Here is a 17181-nt window from a genome sequence, read left to right as displayed (position 1 = left end):
TAAAGTTGGCACCTTTAGGGTTTAGAATCACCCATGCATGTGATGATGTCCATTTAGTGAAAGTAAACTATTATATCTTGAAGTTGGAACCTTTTGGGGCGCACAAAGTCACCAAGTCAGTAACTTTATGGTTCTAGACGTTTATTAGAGATTAAATCTATCGTTTGGACTTCTGGTCTTAAACATTAAGTGCTTAAAGAGGGTATTCGCTTAATGGGTGAGTACGTTGGGCGTACAAGTCTGTATACATGGTGTACAAGCCATTTAGCGTGTACACTTAGCGTACAGATGAGTACGCTCCGCGTACTCAGCAAGATTGGACTTCGATGTTCGGGCTTTTGTTTGGGCTATCTTTTAGGCTTAGTTGTTTTAGGCCCTGTTGGCCCATCTGGTTTTGGGCTAGTAATTATTTCGAGAATGCTTACAATGGGATTTGGGCCTAATTTCAAAAATTAGGCCGCATGTGGGCCTTATGTGATTATTTGGTAATTAGGCCTTTTGGATTAGAGCTTTCGGCCTATGTCTTGGTCTAAACCAGGAGAAGGGGTAAAATAATCAGTTGCCGTATTTATGGACTGATAGTAATGGATTGGAATCCAATTATTAATTAGATGTTATTTGATATTGTTAGCTTGAGGATTTGTCGGACCAACAACCAGGGATTTATCAGGGTGATTCAGCAGTGCGAGGTGTGTCCCCTCACTAAGTTTTGTAGTGACAAAGAACATGGTTTAGCATGCGGAATTAAAGCTTGCACAATTGAACATGGTGATTTGGGTGTTTAAGAGATATATTGAATGTATATGGTGTTACACAAAAAGGATCTAGATCTAGACTACATAATTAACACACACTTACACACTCACTTTTACATCTCTCAAGCACACCTCTACAAGTGGTATGAACCCACTATTTATAGAGGTGTTTACATGTCTCTCTCTCACTCTCTAACAAATGGGTCTAAAGGCAAATACTCCACATGCAAGTGGGTTTTACAAAAGTCAAACATTTACAAAGTCATGAATGAATAACTTTGCAACCCCAACATTCTCCCCCTCAAAGTTAGGAATGAATGACCCACTTCAAATCTTCCAAAATCAAGCACTACGCGGTTCGAGCCTCAAAGGTGACACATGTCGAAACGAACTTCAATCTTCAATTCTTCCATGACTCTTCAATTTGGGCTCTAGGATGTGACACCATACAAACCAAGCAGCAACGAATGATTAACTTCAAATAATCACCCCAAAGTTGCGCATAAAAACACACCCCAAAAATCTTCAATAATACCAAACCTATTTCGAATACATCACTTCCGAACTTCCAATTGCATCATCTCGTAAGCTTTAAAACTCCAAGATCACTTCGGTCTTCAAATCCGCGTAATATGAAAAATCCAAGTTCGAATTTCCATATAAAACTTCTCCCCCTTTTTATAATCGAGATTTGATTATAAAACTCCATGGAAAAAGAACGTGCTCTATTCGGAATTTTTCATGTCAAAACTCCCCCTTAACATGTGGCATAAACATTGTGCTTCAATCCGAAAAATCCAAAAAAATAATGAATTTTTAGCTTCGTTCACGGATCGCCTTTGACAAAATTTCTCAAAAATGGGTAGAAATTGTCAATTCCAAAATTCTGCAGTGACCTGTTGCGCCAAAAACAGCCAAATATGCGAAACACACTCCCATTTGCGAAACTTGGTAAAATGTGTAAATTCGTACAAACTGCAGGGACCAGATTTGAAAATTCTGCAATTTTAGCATTTTATGACCCCATTTGCGAAGTTGGGTACAAACTGTCAAAAATTCGAAACTATATGTATTTGTTTTGACAATTTCTGCATGTGCTTCAAATTTGCGAAGGTGGTCAGCTTTTGTTATTTCTTGAAAAGAGCAGGGACCAAATGCGAAACTCTTGGCTTTCTTCTTCATTGAACTGGTAATAACAGGCTTCGCATTTTCATTCAAATACGCTTCGCATCCCTTCGCATGTTTCAATCACCAAAATGCGAATCATAATGAAATAAATTCGCATTTTGATTCCAATACAAAACTCCAAATGCGAATTAAACACTCCTTGCACAGTGCAGTTACACAAATGCGAATTTGATTCCAAAATGCGAACCAAAATTGCTCCAAATTGTGACAAAAATTGCCAAACCGAGAATCGTTCTTCAAAAGTCATGTTGATCGTGAAAACCAAGCTCTGATACCAATTGTAGTGACAAAGAACATGGTTTAGCATGCGGAATTAAAGCTTGCACAATTGAACATGGTGATTTGGGTGTTTAAGAGATATATTGAATGTATATGGTGTTACACAAAAAGGATCTAGATCTAGACTACATAATTAACACACACTTACACACTCACTTTTACATCTCTCAAGCACACCTCTACAAGTGGTATGAACCCACTATTTATAGAGGTGTTTACATGTCTCTCTCTCACTCTCTAACAAATGGGTCTAAAGGCAAATACTCCACATGCAAGTGGGTTTTACAAAAGTCAAACATTTACAAAGTCATGAATGAATAACTTTGCAACCCCAACAAGTTTAGCGGGTCGAAGGCACCAATGTCGGCCCATGGTCTATATGTTAGGATGCTAGATATATGCATGCATCTTGCATGTGTTATGTGATGGTACGTTTACCGGGAAAGGCCTGGTGCCAAGCGGGGCCTGATGAGTATATTTTATGCTAGTTATCAGTATGTGTTTTTATGCTACCAAGCGGAGCTCGATGATTGTATTGTAAGCCACTATCTTTATGATTATTGCATGTGTTAGTATGATTATATTTTTATATAATTATATGTATCGGGAAAGGCACGATTTCAGTTGGGGCCTGGTGATTCACAGATCTATAAACCGAGAGGGGCTCGATGCCGGGAGGGGTGCAAAGCTGAGTGGGACTCGATACTGGGAGGGGGCCCTGTATTTGATTTATTATTTTTGGTATATGGTATCTTGGGGAAATCACTAAGATTTGTGCTTACATTTTTAGTTTATGTTTCAGGTACATCAATTTTCAAATGGAAGAGCTCGAGATGATTGCAGTGCACACATGACCGCGTTCCATATTTTCTTGATTTACTCTGATAAGAAATGGTGATTGATACAATTGTTTTATTAGGATTTATATGATGGTTTTTTGGGAATTCCAGTTTTATTAACTTAGAAATTAAATTTTTGGGACCTTACAAGACGGTATCAGAGCCTTGGTTTGAGGGATCCAGACACATTCTCGGGTGTGTCTGAACTCAAACTGGGGATTTGGTAAAGTTTTTCAAAAATGAAATAAAAATGATTTAAAAAGGGAAAAACAAGTTTTCTAATACAAGAAAGGGTGTGGTGCATACAATTGACCAAGATCAAGTTAGTTTCTCCCAAAATACCCATACATGTTATTGGTAGGATTTAATTTATGAATCTGCGAATTGCATGCTAGTTAGGGCTAAGGATCTGCTCAGTTTTTGCATGGTAGAATGCTAGAAGAGATACCTTGTAGGCCTATTATATAAGCTTGTAGACTTGCATGCTAGTTCTGTTTAGTAAGTGATAGATTGGCATGTTATGTGATGCCTTGTAGTCTAGGAAGCATGGGATGCTATATTAGGTATAATTTGTATGTGTAAGTGAATCAGTAGCGGGAGTGGGAGATATTAGTATGATTTATAGTACGTGGGATTGGATGCTCATGATTATTCTATGGATTGGAATGTTACTACACAAATGCTGCTAACTTTATGCTTTGTGAAACTCATAAGTGATGTGAGTTAGCTATTAAGTGAATATGTCAAGTCACATGTGATAAAGGTTGGATAATCCCAGAGTGACGAATTTGACCCTATTGCCCAACTCTCATTTAATTATAACCGTTTTAGGGATGATTCTGTTGCTCAAAGGATTATCTAAGCTTTGTTGCATGTGATTGTGTTCATGAGGTAGCTAACTGACATTATGAGGAGTTCTTTAGCAGCTGATGGCAAGGTGAGGTCAGGAACCTAGGAAAGCCTAGGGATTGCTTCAGTGGGTTTCGTTGCGCTGGTTAGCGAGTGTTTGGTGTATGGATTCGAGAAGGCGACTTAGGCGATTCAAGAGGATTCTTGAGGAAAGTATGGATAGGTGTGGAAGGTAGTATTAGAACCATACTACTGAAAGCACGGGATCCATTCTCGAATCGAGGAGAGTCTTGGAGAATCTAGGAAGCCTGTGAGATGAGGATTCTTGGGTATGTTCTAATCTTTTGCATGTTGTTTTTGGTATGGTGTTGAGCACTCAGTAATGGGGTTCGGGTTCTGGTTCCAGCTCAGGTGTAGGTACTGATCTGATCGATGTGTGGATGTGGGGGTTCATCTCATTTTAGACTACTCGCGGTATTTTGGAACGGACCCCGATGATATTTGGTGCAGTTAAGGAAGGGATTTTGGAGCTCTTGGATGGTCGTCTTAGGGCCATTCGGGCCGAGATTATAGCGGGGTTGTTGGGGGCTCATCTGGAGTCCAAAGCTTGTTGATCCCTTGAGTCCTTCACGAAGGAGGATCCTATTTCTAGTTCTCATCATTTGGGATCGGAGATGGGTTATGCACCATGTCCTCAGGATGGCTGACACCATAATTGGATTTATGCAGAGGTTTTGCAAGCCTTACACGAGGAGTTACCCGACATCATTGGTAGATTGGTCGCCAGGCTCGAGGGTCACACCTCGGTTGTTCAGGCAGTTAATATGATGGTCAGGGTAACTCAGGAGGAGGAGGTCAAGATTCTAGCAGATGTTTTTGCGGGTGTGCTATCTTTTGATTTCTTCTCGTTTATTTTCAGAATTTATACTGCTTCGGAATTTTGTTTTGGTTTGGGTAAGCATTATTTCTAGTTTAGTTTTATGATATTGTCTGGGTTATATTATCATGGATTGTTATATGCCATTCTGCATGCCATAAGTCAGTAGTGGGTCGTATCTTGCTGAGAGTGTTTCAGCGTGTTCGGTTGCTAATTCTGGGTCTTTGTCGGGATCAATTCAGGGGTATTGATTGATGGGTCTATGATCGGATTAGCTGGTTAGTTCTCCAAGAGCGTTAGGGTTCAGTCTTGTTAACATCTGTTCTGATATGATCAACAGTTTTCCATGGAAGAACCTTTGGGTTCAATCACTACCTTTGCTATGGAGGGAGTGATAGCAAAAGGATAGTGGTGGCAGTCGCATGAGTTGTTGGGTCTTTGGAAGTGCAAGTGGATTTTTTTATGGAAAGGATTGTAGATGGTTAGAATTCAATGATTCTTTAAGGATGGAAGTTAGGGTGAAGATTCGCCAGTTTAGAGCAATGATCATGGTTTTTAGTCTCCAGCATAAGAACTTAAGGATCTGGTGTGGTATCATGGTAATCATTTGGGGTTATCGAGATGTTGGGATCTCTGGGAGTATCTATCTGAATTTTAGGAGTTGGGCGATCATTGAGTTTCGCTAGTAATGGAATGCTAGTATTGGTACGCTCAGATCATAGTCGGTTTATGTTATGTGAAGATAATATGGGTTGGGAATCCATCAAGTTTTAGGGGATAGGAGAGCTTCGACAATTCCAAGTGGGGGAGTATCAATCAGAATTTTCCAGGAATTGGATCGGGTGTGAAACTAGGGTAAGTTTCGCATCCCAGTCAGGAGGAGAGATGACCCAAGTGGCAGTCTAGATTGAAGTTGTGTAAGTTGGAAGTTTAGGAAACATCCAACAGCTGGTCAGCGCCTTCTTTGTTATGCATAGCAGGATTGTGTATAGATCCATGTCGAGGGTTGTGTTAGAGTCTCACTGCCTATTCTTGTATGATGAAGGCTTTGGGGTTCAAAGCATTACTCGAACACCTGATTGAATGGAGTTGGATGCAGGTTTCGGCTCAAGATGCATGGGGTTGATATGGTTTGGGTGTGGTAAGACTATGGGTGGTAAACATGGTTGATTATAAGTGTTGTAAGACTACGATGGGATCGTAGCATTCACTAGTTTGAGGTAGACTATCATTGAAGGTGGTCATGAGCGTAAAAGGGATCAGTTCGTGCCTTGGGCATGATGGTCAGGATTGTCGATGAGTATTTCTCTATTTTAAATTGAGGAACATTGGGGTCCGGGGTAGAGTCGGGATGTGTAGCTCTAGATGGGTGGGAACCGTGGGCAGGGCCCGTTCCGTGGTATAGTTTGGGTGCGACCCGTGCGCGAGGCCAATATGTATATGGAAATACATGTGGGACCTACTAGAGACTGTTTGGGTCAAGGTATTGGATCTTGGGTTACATGGTATTAGATCTTCGGTTACATGATTAAGTGTGTGGTCAGTGAATAGCGCAGAGGGATGTTTTGTTGGGTTTTGAGCATTCTAACACTCCTAAGTGTACATGCAACCCTAAATACCTTGGATCTATGTTTTCTCTATTATACATGCAAATAAGAACTTCCAAGGTATTATCCTAATCTAGCATACAAAACAATGACTATAGGAAGATAGAATACATACCTCTTTGGTGTAGAAAGTCTTCATGAAGCTTGAGTGCCTAGCCCCAATAGTCTGGAAGCCTCAAATGGAATCACAATCACCAAAACACTTAGAATAACTTGAGAGAATTCTACAACTTATGAAATCGGCTAGCCCTTTTACTTCACACACTAGTGGCCGATTTAATCTAAGAATAAGATGCTTATATAGTTAGGGTTACACCATGTAAACCCTAATTGACATGGCCTTTCATTTCCATGATCCATGGGTACAAATACACCATGGAGCATCCATGGACCATCCTATGGGTTTTAGCCCAACTTGATTATCCATGGAGCATTAGCCCACTATACAAGTATGGATGATTTACACAATCAACCCATATATTTAATTAGTCTTCTTTTGATCACTTAATTAATCCTAGATTAATTCTTGATCAATACTAATTAAATAATCTTATTATTCTTATTATTAATATACTAGAACTTATAATATATTAATAACCATAAGTGTCTTATTTCTCTCATTATAGTCTATCCAAGTGCATGATGGTATGCAACCCAAATGGACCATGCCTGGTTGGGTCAAGTCTTACCAATTATAGTTATGGACTTAGACATTAATCCAACAGTCTCCCACTTGGATAAGTCTAAAACTATTATTGCGTATGACTTCAGGAACCAACTGGCAATCGTAGCTCTCAAAAGCTTCTGTCGAACTCTGACCTTGTAGATGAACTCTGACCTTTGTCAATGACTTGTCCATTAGATAAGGGATCATATATTCCTCCATTCTAGATATCGTATGGACTGAGACATGGATTATAATCATTCTCTCTGTCCATTTATTGTTTCCCGATTTTCGATTTATGACGACTGACTAATTGAACAAATCAAATCAGTCCTGGCCCGGCCGAGCACTTCCATTTGTCATCATCAAATCATCGAGGGGCCCACAGATATCGCTTTTATCCCGAAGGTAAAAGGAACGGATAAACTTCGACTCATATGGCTTGTTCTACTACTTGTTGAATCATACACAAAGGCATGTTTTATAACACCGAGTTACCAAATGCGTTTTCGTGCAATCAATGTACAGCCAACTAATAGTAACAACTCATATCTCTAGGTTTGAAGAATATAAGATATTATCGTCTCATGATCACTCGTGATAAAATCCATGAAGTGATTCCAATGAGCGCGGGTTGAATCCAATACTCAGAACTTATGAGCACTCATGAGTGTTGTAGCCCTTTGTCCAACACCTTGGACCTCTACAAGCCAACCCATGACAGTCTTAATTCATATCTACTTCCAACATATGACTGACTGTGGATGGTTTGAATAACTCAGTCATTTCGGAAGAATAACCTAGTTTATTCGGGAAGTCAAAACATGCAAAGTGAAACACAATAATAATTGAATCCAATATGGTATTAACCCTTTGAACATAAATAAAACACCTTTTATTTATCACCATATGATTACACATTACTCATTGTATACTGTTTCAGCTATCAACTTTATTCTTGAATTTAAAACAATAGTTGTCCCATGCTCCAAGCATGTACACTATGTTTTTCTAAACACTAGTCATGCCATACACCAAGTATGCATACTATGTTTCTCTATGATCTTTACTTTGTGAACTAGATCCATTGAACATAATATCAATGATTCTCTTTTCACACTCCCAAATCCTTACTGCAAATGCAGGAATTTCAAATTCATGCCATTTACTGAAATCTGTTAGATTCTAAACTTATATGCATTGATCTTCTTGTACTGATTATGCACAAAATCAGAACGACTTGACAACAATCATTACAGAGTATTCCAAAGGAGATCAGCTCCTTGGAAACATCCTTCTTGCATTAAGTTTCCTAATCTTAAACAGATTGAAAATTCTAACTTTGAAACATTTCCCAATTCCATTTTGACTATCACTTCTGAACAAGAGTTGCCTCCTTACAGATTATGTCAATATGGTCCTTCCAGAATTATCACTATACTTCCAACTGTCCTTGAGCAACCAATCTTTGGTAAACCTTAGATTGTCCCCGACAATTGTTTAATCCTTTTAGTCATATCCAGTTCTAAACCTTTTCCCTTCTTAATGCCCCAGGCATTTGGAAAATTTTAGAAAGGATAAAGATAGCACATGTAATCGATCCTATATCCGAAGCATATGGGAGACGATTCATGATGTCTCACATAAAGACTAAACCAGTCTTTTGCTATAACATTTCTATTTGCCAAGTTCTCATAATTCAGATTATGAAAAGGGATGCCGTAATTATAATAGAATTTTAGAACGCAAATAATGGACCCATATATAGAATTTCCTTATGTTGATCCATTCCAACATGAAATTCATATATATATCCTTGACTAAATGATTAAAACCTCACGATCTAAGCTTATAGATTTGAGATGAAGTATAATTTCCTCTCCCTTAATTATAGCAAAACAACTTTTCCCAATTGAAACCTTTTGTTTTCTATAATTAACATTGCTAACTTGCAATACTTATCATAATTATCATGCTCCCACTAACATGATGATTATTGGCATAACACTTATGCTCCCACTAGCTTTGACATGTACTCAGAAATCAGCTGACTTTCTTACTAAAGTTCAGATTTCTGATACTAGATTGTTTTGATAAGACTTTATCAAAATCATACACCTTCCCTTAGATAGCATACTTGTGTGTCTAAACAATTATGAAGAGGGATGCCGTAATCATAATGGTTAGACCTTTTTGCCACTTCTCACAAGTCCAGGTTAGTGTGCCGATAAACCACACACGCTCCACTAACGACTTTGAGAATGCAAATATCACAATTACTATCTAGATAAAATCTACTTAGTGAAAGAGTTTCCTCACCATCATTTTCATGAATCAGAGAGAAACCTTATGACACTTAGATTTATATGGTGTATGAGTTCCTACCCATATGAATTTGTCAAAACCATAATCACAAGACAAAGATAATGACAAATCCAAAACCATATGGATTGAACTCAATCTTAACTTCTTGCCACCTGGCAGCTCAAGGGCCTGCCATTGCTTCCAAGTTGTTAAGCAACCAATTGAGAACTCTAAGAACTCATATGCAAAGCCAACTTTAACTGGAATGGGCACAGAATATGTCAACACGATAGGTTATAAACCTCAAGTCGTGTGCTAGTGAAGAACTTCAGGTTCTATTCTTGATTAGTTCTTGAGACTTTCAAGACTCCCACTGTCCTCTTGACCTATAAGACTCCCTTGTCAAATATCCAAGAAATAGTGTGGATTCTAATCAAGACAAACACTTCACACAATTGGCCTAAGTTGGTCTTTGTTTTATCCAAAACATCACAACTTACCAATTTCAAATGTACAAGAGTAGAAAACTTTTACTCTTACATTTGACAAGTGTTTTAAACCTTCTTTTGAGACATGTCACTCAAATTACAAGGTTGGAGTATGACTCTAAGACTTGTATTGGAACGAAGTATGACACATCTTCTTGATTTAACCATTTCAACAATTCAAGATCCTCTTCTTAGTCATAAGAATGCACTAAGATTTCCTTAGAGAACTAATTTTGATATGGTTTCTTAATCATTAAAATGATCACAAAATTGATACTAAAGTACTCTCCCATCTTTTCAGATTTGAGAAAATTTTATCCTTCTGCCTAATTTGATTCTTCTTATTCGCTCTGCCTTACATTGGAACCTTTTTCCAATGTCTCAGAGTTACACTTAAGCTTGTAAGTATAATCATATTTACTGAGCTTTAGTAAACTATGACGAATAGTCTTATCAAACTTTTGTAGTGGACTTAATCAGTGCACAAGAATGTGTACTCGATCCCTTAGTCCTTTACTTGACTCACACATCCATGTGAACAAGTAATTAGTCTTAATTTTCCAAAACTTGAAAGTTCTCATTCATCATGCTATACAACTTGCATGATTCCAAGTTTCGGTCCAATTGAGACTTGGGTGATGAGAATCTTTCCTTATTTGGTAAATTTAGACATTACCACAAATGAAAGAATCAATTTCATATTTCCACTCTTGCTATTAATGGAATCTTATAAGCAACAATTTTTCCTCAAATGCCATTGTAAGGATATTTTAAAAACAAATAAAATCAAAAATTTTTCCTTTTATTTTAAACTTTGTGGAAAACTTATCCTTACAATCCGTATGAAAACTTGTTGTTATCTATTCCTAAGCAATATCTCATAACTCCTAAGAAGTAGCTCAAGAATCCGATCTTCAAGCTACGCGATAGAAATCCATCTACGCCATCAGATTCAGCATATTCTTTCTTTAAGTTCCTTTACTTTTCTTTGATTCTTAAAACATCACCATGTGACCCAGTCACATCATGTATCAGGAATCTCAGAATCGAAACTTAGCAGAGTTAGATAGTAGACTTTACCTGAAGTAGAGTCAAACTTATTGACTTTAACTTCCTTAGGTAAATTTGGCAGCTACGCAACCAATGCCCCTTCCTTTGGCAATATCAACATATGGACCCTTTGATAATGGTACACGGGACTATCACAGACTCAGTTTTTCTCTTTGCCATTTGGTCAACCCAGTCGACTATGGCCGATCCCTTCCCACTGGGAAGAGAGAGCTTTACTAGATATCCAATGTCACCATTGTCAGTGTCCATAAAGTTGTAAGGAAGTTGATCTTAACAAATAGATAAGATCATTAAGGGTCTTGTCATAGTCTTTTTCATAGGTGTCCCAAAGGAACTCGCTATGTGACTTAGAAAGTGATTGAACCACCAACTTTCTCAAGACTTTGACACCCAACTCTCTCGGCTTGTCAATATGTGACTACATCTCCAAGATGTGATCACACCTAGACCTTGCCTTTCCAATTGGGCTTGAGTGACCTTAAACTTTTCAAGAACTTGTGGGTTGGGGAGAATAATTGGAGGAGGTGAATGAAGTATGATTTCCAAGGGACATCATCTTCATCTAGGAAAGCTTGTTTCAAGAGATTTGGGAAGATCATAAATGTCTAAACTAGACATGATTTTGGGAGATATTCAAGAAAGTTGATTTTTAAAGTCCTTAATATGACACCCAATATGAAATATTAAGGCTAGGACCCAACAAACTATTTTATAACTTAGAAAAGGTATGCCGTAATCCAACCTATAAAATATTTGAAGGTAGGTGAATGACGATTCACCAATTTCCACCAAGATAAACGAAATGTATTATTAGGTTTTAATTGGTTTTGAAACTCCTAGATCTTTGAGATTCATTGAACTGTTCAAAGGCATGTTTCAATCTCGAGTGTGCCCTTCAGGTTTTGTGACTGGGATGCCGAGGATCACAAAACAAGGTGTGAAGTAACCATGCAAATTACTTGGTACCCTTAAGTGTTTACCCCTCAATCGATGTGTCGGTTAACCACACACGCTCCACCAATACTATGATAAACATTAAGTTACCCTTTGCCTACCTTGTTAAATACGAGTTAGTGTGCCGGTTAACCACACACGCTCCACTAACCGACTTAAACAAAGTGCAAAGTGTAATTTCATGGATTAGCAGCTTATTCACATTTTTCCTAAGTAACTAAGATTGGGTATTATTAAGAGTTTAGTTACTTAGTATTTATCATTAATACTTTTAATGAAGGGAGAATTATAGTCCTGTCAAACCCGTTCGGCTAACGACCCTCCACCAGTCAAGCAAGCGGTGGGTGAGAGTGGACACCCATTAAGTTGCCATTTTATAGGCAACAACCTTATACCCACCTTATAGACCGGCTTCGTGAATGAGGCGTACTAGCGGTAAGACTGACTTTACTCTTATACATATATATATTATTAACTTATAATATTATAAAGTATAAGGGTTGAATTTTAACTTTTAAAATTCTAAGGGCTAACTTGGAATTAAAGTATTCATAAGTGAAAACTTTTGAAATTCCAAAACTTGAGGGCAAGTTTTGAAACTATTCAAAACTAATTAATTCCATAACTTATGTGTTTAAAGTAGTTTTAATCCAAAAACTCTTCAAGTTCCATAACTTGAGGACAAGTTATGGAAGACTTTAAACTAATTAAAAGAATTAACTTTTCTTTATTTTATAACTTAAGGAATTAATTTAAGGTTATACTTTATTTATTTATTTATTAATTAAGTGACTCTTGAACCTCCATAACTTAAGGACAAGACTCTTCATCTTTTGTAACCATTGCCAACTTTGATGAGTTTTATGAAACTTAAATGTGACTTTTCATATAACTTGAGGAGAAGTTACAAAAACACATTTTAGAATCAACTCTTAGATTAATTTGGATTCAAAACAACTATTTCACTCAATCTTTCTATTATTCTAAGCAACTCATAAGAACAAGATAATTCAAATCAAACTTTTTCATGTAATTAGTCTAAACCTTAAACTAATACAAAACATGAATCTATTGACAATTATCTTTGAAATTGAATTAGCATGAACATTACCACATCAAAAACAAGTTTATAAGTTCAAAAACAGCTTAGGGTAATGTTCCTAGTCCATTTCTAGCCAAAAACCTCGAAAATATGTTGTTTGGGGCTCCTACTCATCGAGTGCATGAACCTACTCGGCGAGTAGGATGATTTTACTCATGGACTCGGCGAGTTCATCAGCCCTCTAATCAACTACCCATCCAAGAGCATTTGGCTTCAGTTTATGCCCAGAAAGCCAGAAAATCGAGTTTTTCAGCATTTTTCGGCAATTTGCATCAAGTATAATTGAAAACAAGCCTAGGCTCTGATACCACTGTTGGGCTTTGAGCATTCTAACACTCCTAAGTGTACATGCAACCCTAAAAACCTTGGATCTATGTTTTCTCTATTATACATGCAAATAAGAACTTCCAAGGTATTATCCTAATCTAGCATACAAAACAATGACTATAGCAAGATAGAATACATACCTCTTTGGTGTAGAAAGTCTTCATGAAGCTTGAGTGCCTAGCCCCAATAGTGTGGAAGCCTCAAATGGAATCACAATCACCAAAACACTTAGAATAACTTGAGAGAATTCTACAACTTATGAAATCGGCTAGCCCTTTTACTTCACACACTAGTGGCCGATTTAATCTAAGAATAAGATGCTTATATAGTTAGGGTTACACCATGTAAACCCTAATTGACATGGCCTTTCATTTCCATGATCCATGGGTACAAATACACCATGGAGCATCCATGGACCATCCTGTGGGTTTTAGCCCAACTTGATTATCCATGGAGCATTAGCCTACTATACAAGTATGGATGATTTACACAATCAACCCATATATTTAATTAGTCTTCTTTTGATCACTTAATTAATCCTAGATTAATTCTTGATCAATACTAATTAAATAATCTTATTATTCTTATTATTAATATACTAGAACCTATAATATATTAATAACCATAAGTGTCTTATTTCTCTCATTATAGTCTATCCAAGTGCATGATGGTATGCAACCCAAATGGACCATGCCTGGTCGGGTCAAGTCTTACCAATTATAGTTATGGACTTAGAAATTAATCCAACATGTTTACGCTAGGTAGCATTATCATCCGGACTCTTGGGAACCTAGTGGCTGGACCTAGTGCGAGACTGGTAGTCTCAGTGATGCTTTGGGATTTTCTATATCCCGGTTTAGTGAGGGGTTATTGTGAATCATAAGGTTTCAGGTTAAATGCAAATGTAGACCTTTGGATCTCGGATTATGAGTTAAGTACCGGGTTGTTTTTGGGTGAGAGCTCGCATTATGAATCACGAGTGTTTATGTGTAGTATCTTAATTTCATTAAGAAATAAGAATTAAATGAAGGAATCTGTATGTCAGGGGCATCAGTTGAAGGGTACAGGGTTAAAGGATGGTCTCATTTTTTTATAATAGATCAGGCTCTTGTGATGGTGTTTTGGTTTACTTCTCTATGTGTGGTGTGTGGGGGTCATGCAAGTGTGAACTTTCAAGATTTTTAGCGTCAGTGTGTTGGTTCAGCAATTAAAGGAAGTGGTGTCTTATTAAACACTAGAAGGTTCATCTCCCATTTTGTTTCGCCTTGTTCTTTGTGTTCATGGAAATGTTATCATCAGGATGAGCCTTCCCATGAAGGAATATCGGTCCCTTTGGTGAAGTGAAAGGTTATCGGCAACATCATTTGGTCTGTGAACTGTTTTCTAGTGGGAACCTCAGGTTATCAGGAGTTGAGTAGTTGGTTGGGGGATAAGTAGAAAAGAGTTGGCAATGGTTCAGTATGGGCGGTCTGTCAGGGAGTAAGACCATCTCGAGACTTCAGATTTCAGGTTGAGTAGACATGGTTATTTTGCATGGGATTATTTTAGGTTGAGAAAGGATTCATTCATCTTCGGTTTCGAGATCCCTGTTAGGTTTGGTTTTGGTTGCCTTGGGAAGGCTATGGTATGCTCGGGGTTGTGGACTTGTTGCTTCGGTTTTTTGGCGTGCCAAGGATGGTAAGGAATGATTTCGAGGATGAAATCTAATTTTAGCAAGGAAGAATTGTAATGCCCTGTTCAGAATCGTTTCCTATTTTGGGGTAGTGATCAAGGATTGGGTATTAGCAGACTTAGGACCCTTGAGAAATTGAAATCTGGATTCATTTGGAGGTGAATGATGTAATTTATATGATCTGGGTGTTCGGTTTGTGTTTTGGATTCAATGAGTATTTTGGTAATATGTCAGCTCGAGCTTTTATGGAAATTGGATTTTTTTCGGGAAATTATAAGGCAAGTATGAGTTATTAAAGTGTAGAGGTTCTCGTTACCTTTTCAGGAATATAGTCGAAATCAAATTTATAATGAGGAAGTTATGGCCTTCGTAGTATATTAGGGTTTTATGGAAACCCTAGTATACGGGGCGTACCTAGGGAGTACGTAGGGTGTACTGGTGTGAGGCGTACAATGGTGTACGCTTAGCGTACTGAGGGGGACTGATCATGGATGTAAGACCTTGTATGCTAGGCGTAGGAGAATTACGTGGGGCATACGAGGAGTTAGTGGAAACCCTACTTTTGGGTGTTGTACCCTATATAAGCACTTTAATTCTTTAGGGTTGGCTTCTTTACCAGCCTCCAAACCCTAAAACCCTAGAAATCATCCCGTAGCCTCCATTGTTGTGTTTTTGAGCTCATTTTGTGCATCTTGGTGTGTTTTGGTTCATATTCAAGAATAAGGAGTTTGGTGCAAGGTTGTGGATCAAGGAAGAGCTTGTGGATCCTAATTCTCTACTTCATTTCCAGCTTATTTGAGGTAAAAAAGTATGACCCTATTCATTAAAAGCTTAGATCTGGTTTTTATGGGTATTGGACCCTTTTTGGCCCCATGAATGAGATCTAGTGGTTTGACACCACTATAGGAGCTATGAGTTGCAACACTTTGTGTTTATGAGGTTCAAAGTCCATAAAGGTGGCATATTTAGGGTTTAGAATCATCCATGCATGAGATTATGTCCATTTAGTGAATGTAAAGTGCTATATCTTTAAGTTGGGTCCTTTTGGGGCATGCAAACTCACTAAGTCAGCGACTTTATGGTTCTTGATGTTTATTAGGGATTAGATATGTTGTTTGGACTTCGAATCTTAAGCATTAAGTGCTTAAAGAGGGTTTTGGCTTAACGGGTGTGTACGCTAGGCATACAAGTCTGTACACATGGCGTACAAACCGTTTAGCATGTAAGCTTAGTATACAACTGAGTATGCCATGTGTACTCAATAGGATTGGACTTCGGTTTGGGCCATCTTTTGGGCTTATTTGTTTTGGTCCCTATTGGGCCATCAGGTGTTAGGCTGATAATTATTTCGAGAAGGCCTACAATGGGATTCAGGCCCATTTTGGAAGATTGGGCAATATTTGGGCCTTGTGTGATTATTTGGTAATTGGCCTTTCGGATTAGAGATTTGGGCCTAAGTCTTGGTCTAAACGAGGAGAAGGGGTATTCAGCGGTGTGAGGTGTGTCTCTTCACTAAGTTTAGCGGGTTGAAGGCACCAATTTATTAATGGGATGTTATTTGATATTGTTAGCTCGGGGATTTGTCGAACCAGCAGCCAAGGATTTATCAGGGTTATTCGGCGGTGTGAGGTGCGTCTCTTCACTAAGTTTAGCGGGTTGAAGGCACCAATTTCGGCCCATGGTTTATATGTTAAGACGCTAGATGTAGACGCGACTCTTACATGTGTTATCTGATGATATCTTTACTGGTCAAGGCCCGATGCCAGGCCGGGCCTGATGAGTATATTGTATCCTAGTTATCAATATGTATTTTTATTCTATTGGGAAAGGACAGATGTTGGGTGGGGCTCGATGACTGTATGGTATGCTACTGTCTTTGTATTATCACATGTGTTAGTATGATTATATGTATCGGGCGGGGACCGATGTCAAGCAAGGCCTAGTGATTGACAGATCTATAAACCGAGAAATGCTCGATGTCGGGCGGGGCCCGAAGCCGAGTGGGACTCGATACCAGGCGGGGCCTAATGGAGGGCGGGGGCCCATTATTTGAATTATTATGTTTGTTATGTGGTATCTTGGGGAACTCACTAACCTTTGTTCTTACGGTTTTCAGTTTATGTTTGAGGTACTTCGATTTTCAAATGGAAGAACTCGGGATGATTGTAGAGCACACACCACCTCATTCCGCATTTTCTTGATTTA

This window comes from Lactuca sativa, chromosome 4 (genome assembly GCF_002870075.4).
Source record: "Lactuca sativa cultivar Salinas chromosome 4, Lsat_Salinas_v11, whole genome shotgun sequence".
In the NCBI taxonomy this organism is placed as follows: Eukaryota; Viridiplantae; Streptophyta; class Magnoliopsida; order Asterales; family Asteraceae; genus Lactuca; species Lactuca sativa.
The sequence above is the reverse complement of the archived record's forward strand: the minus strand, read 5'-3'. Positions refer to the sequence as shown.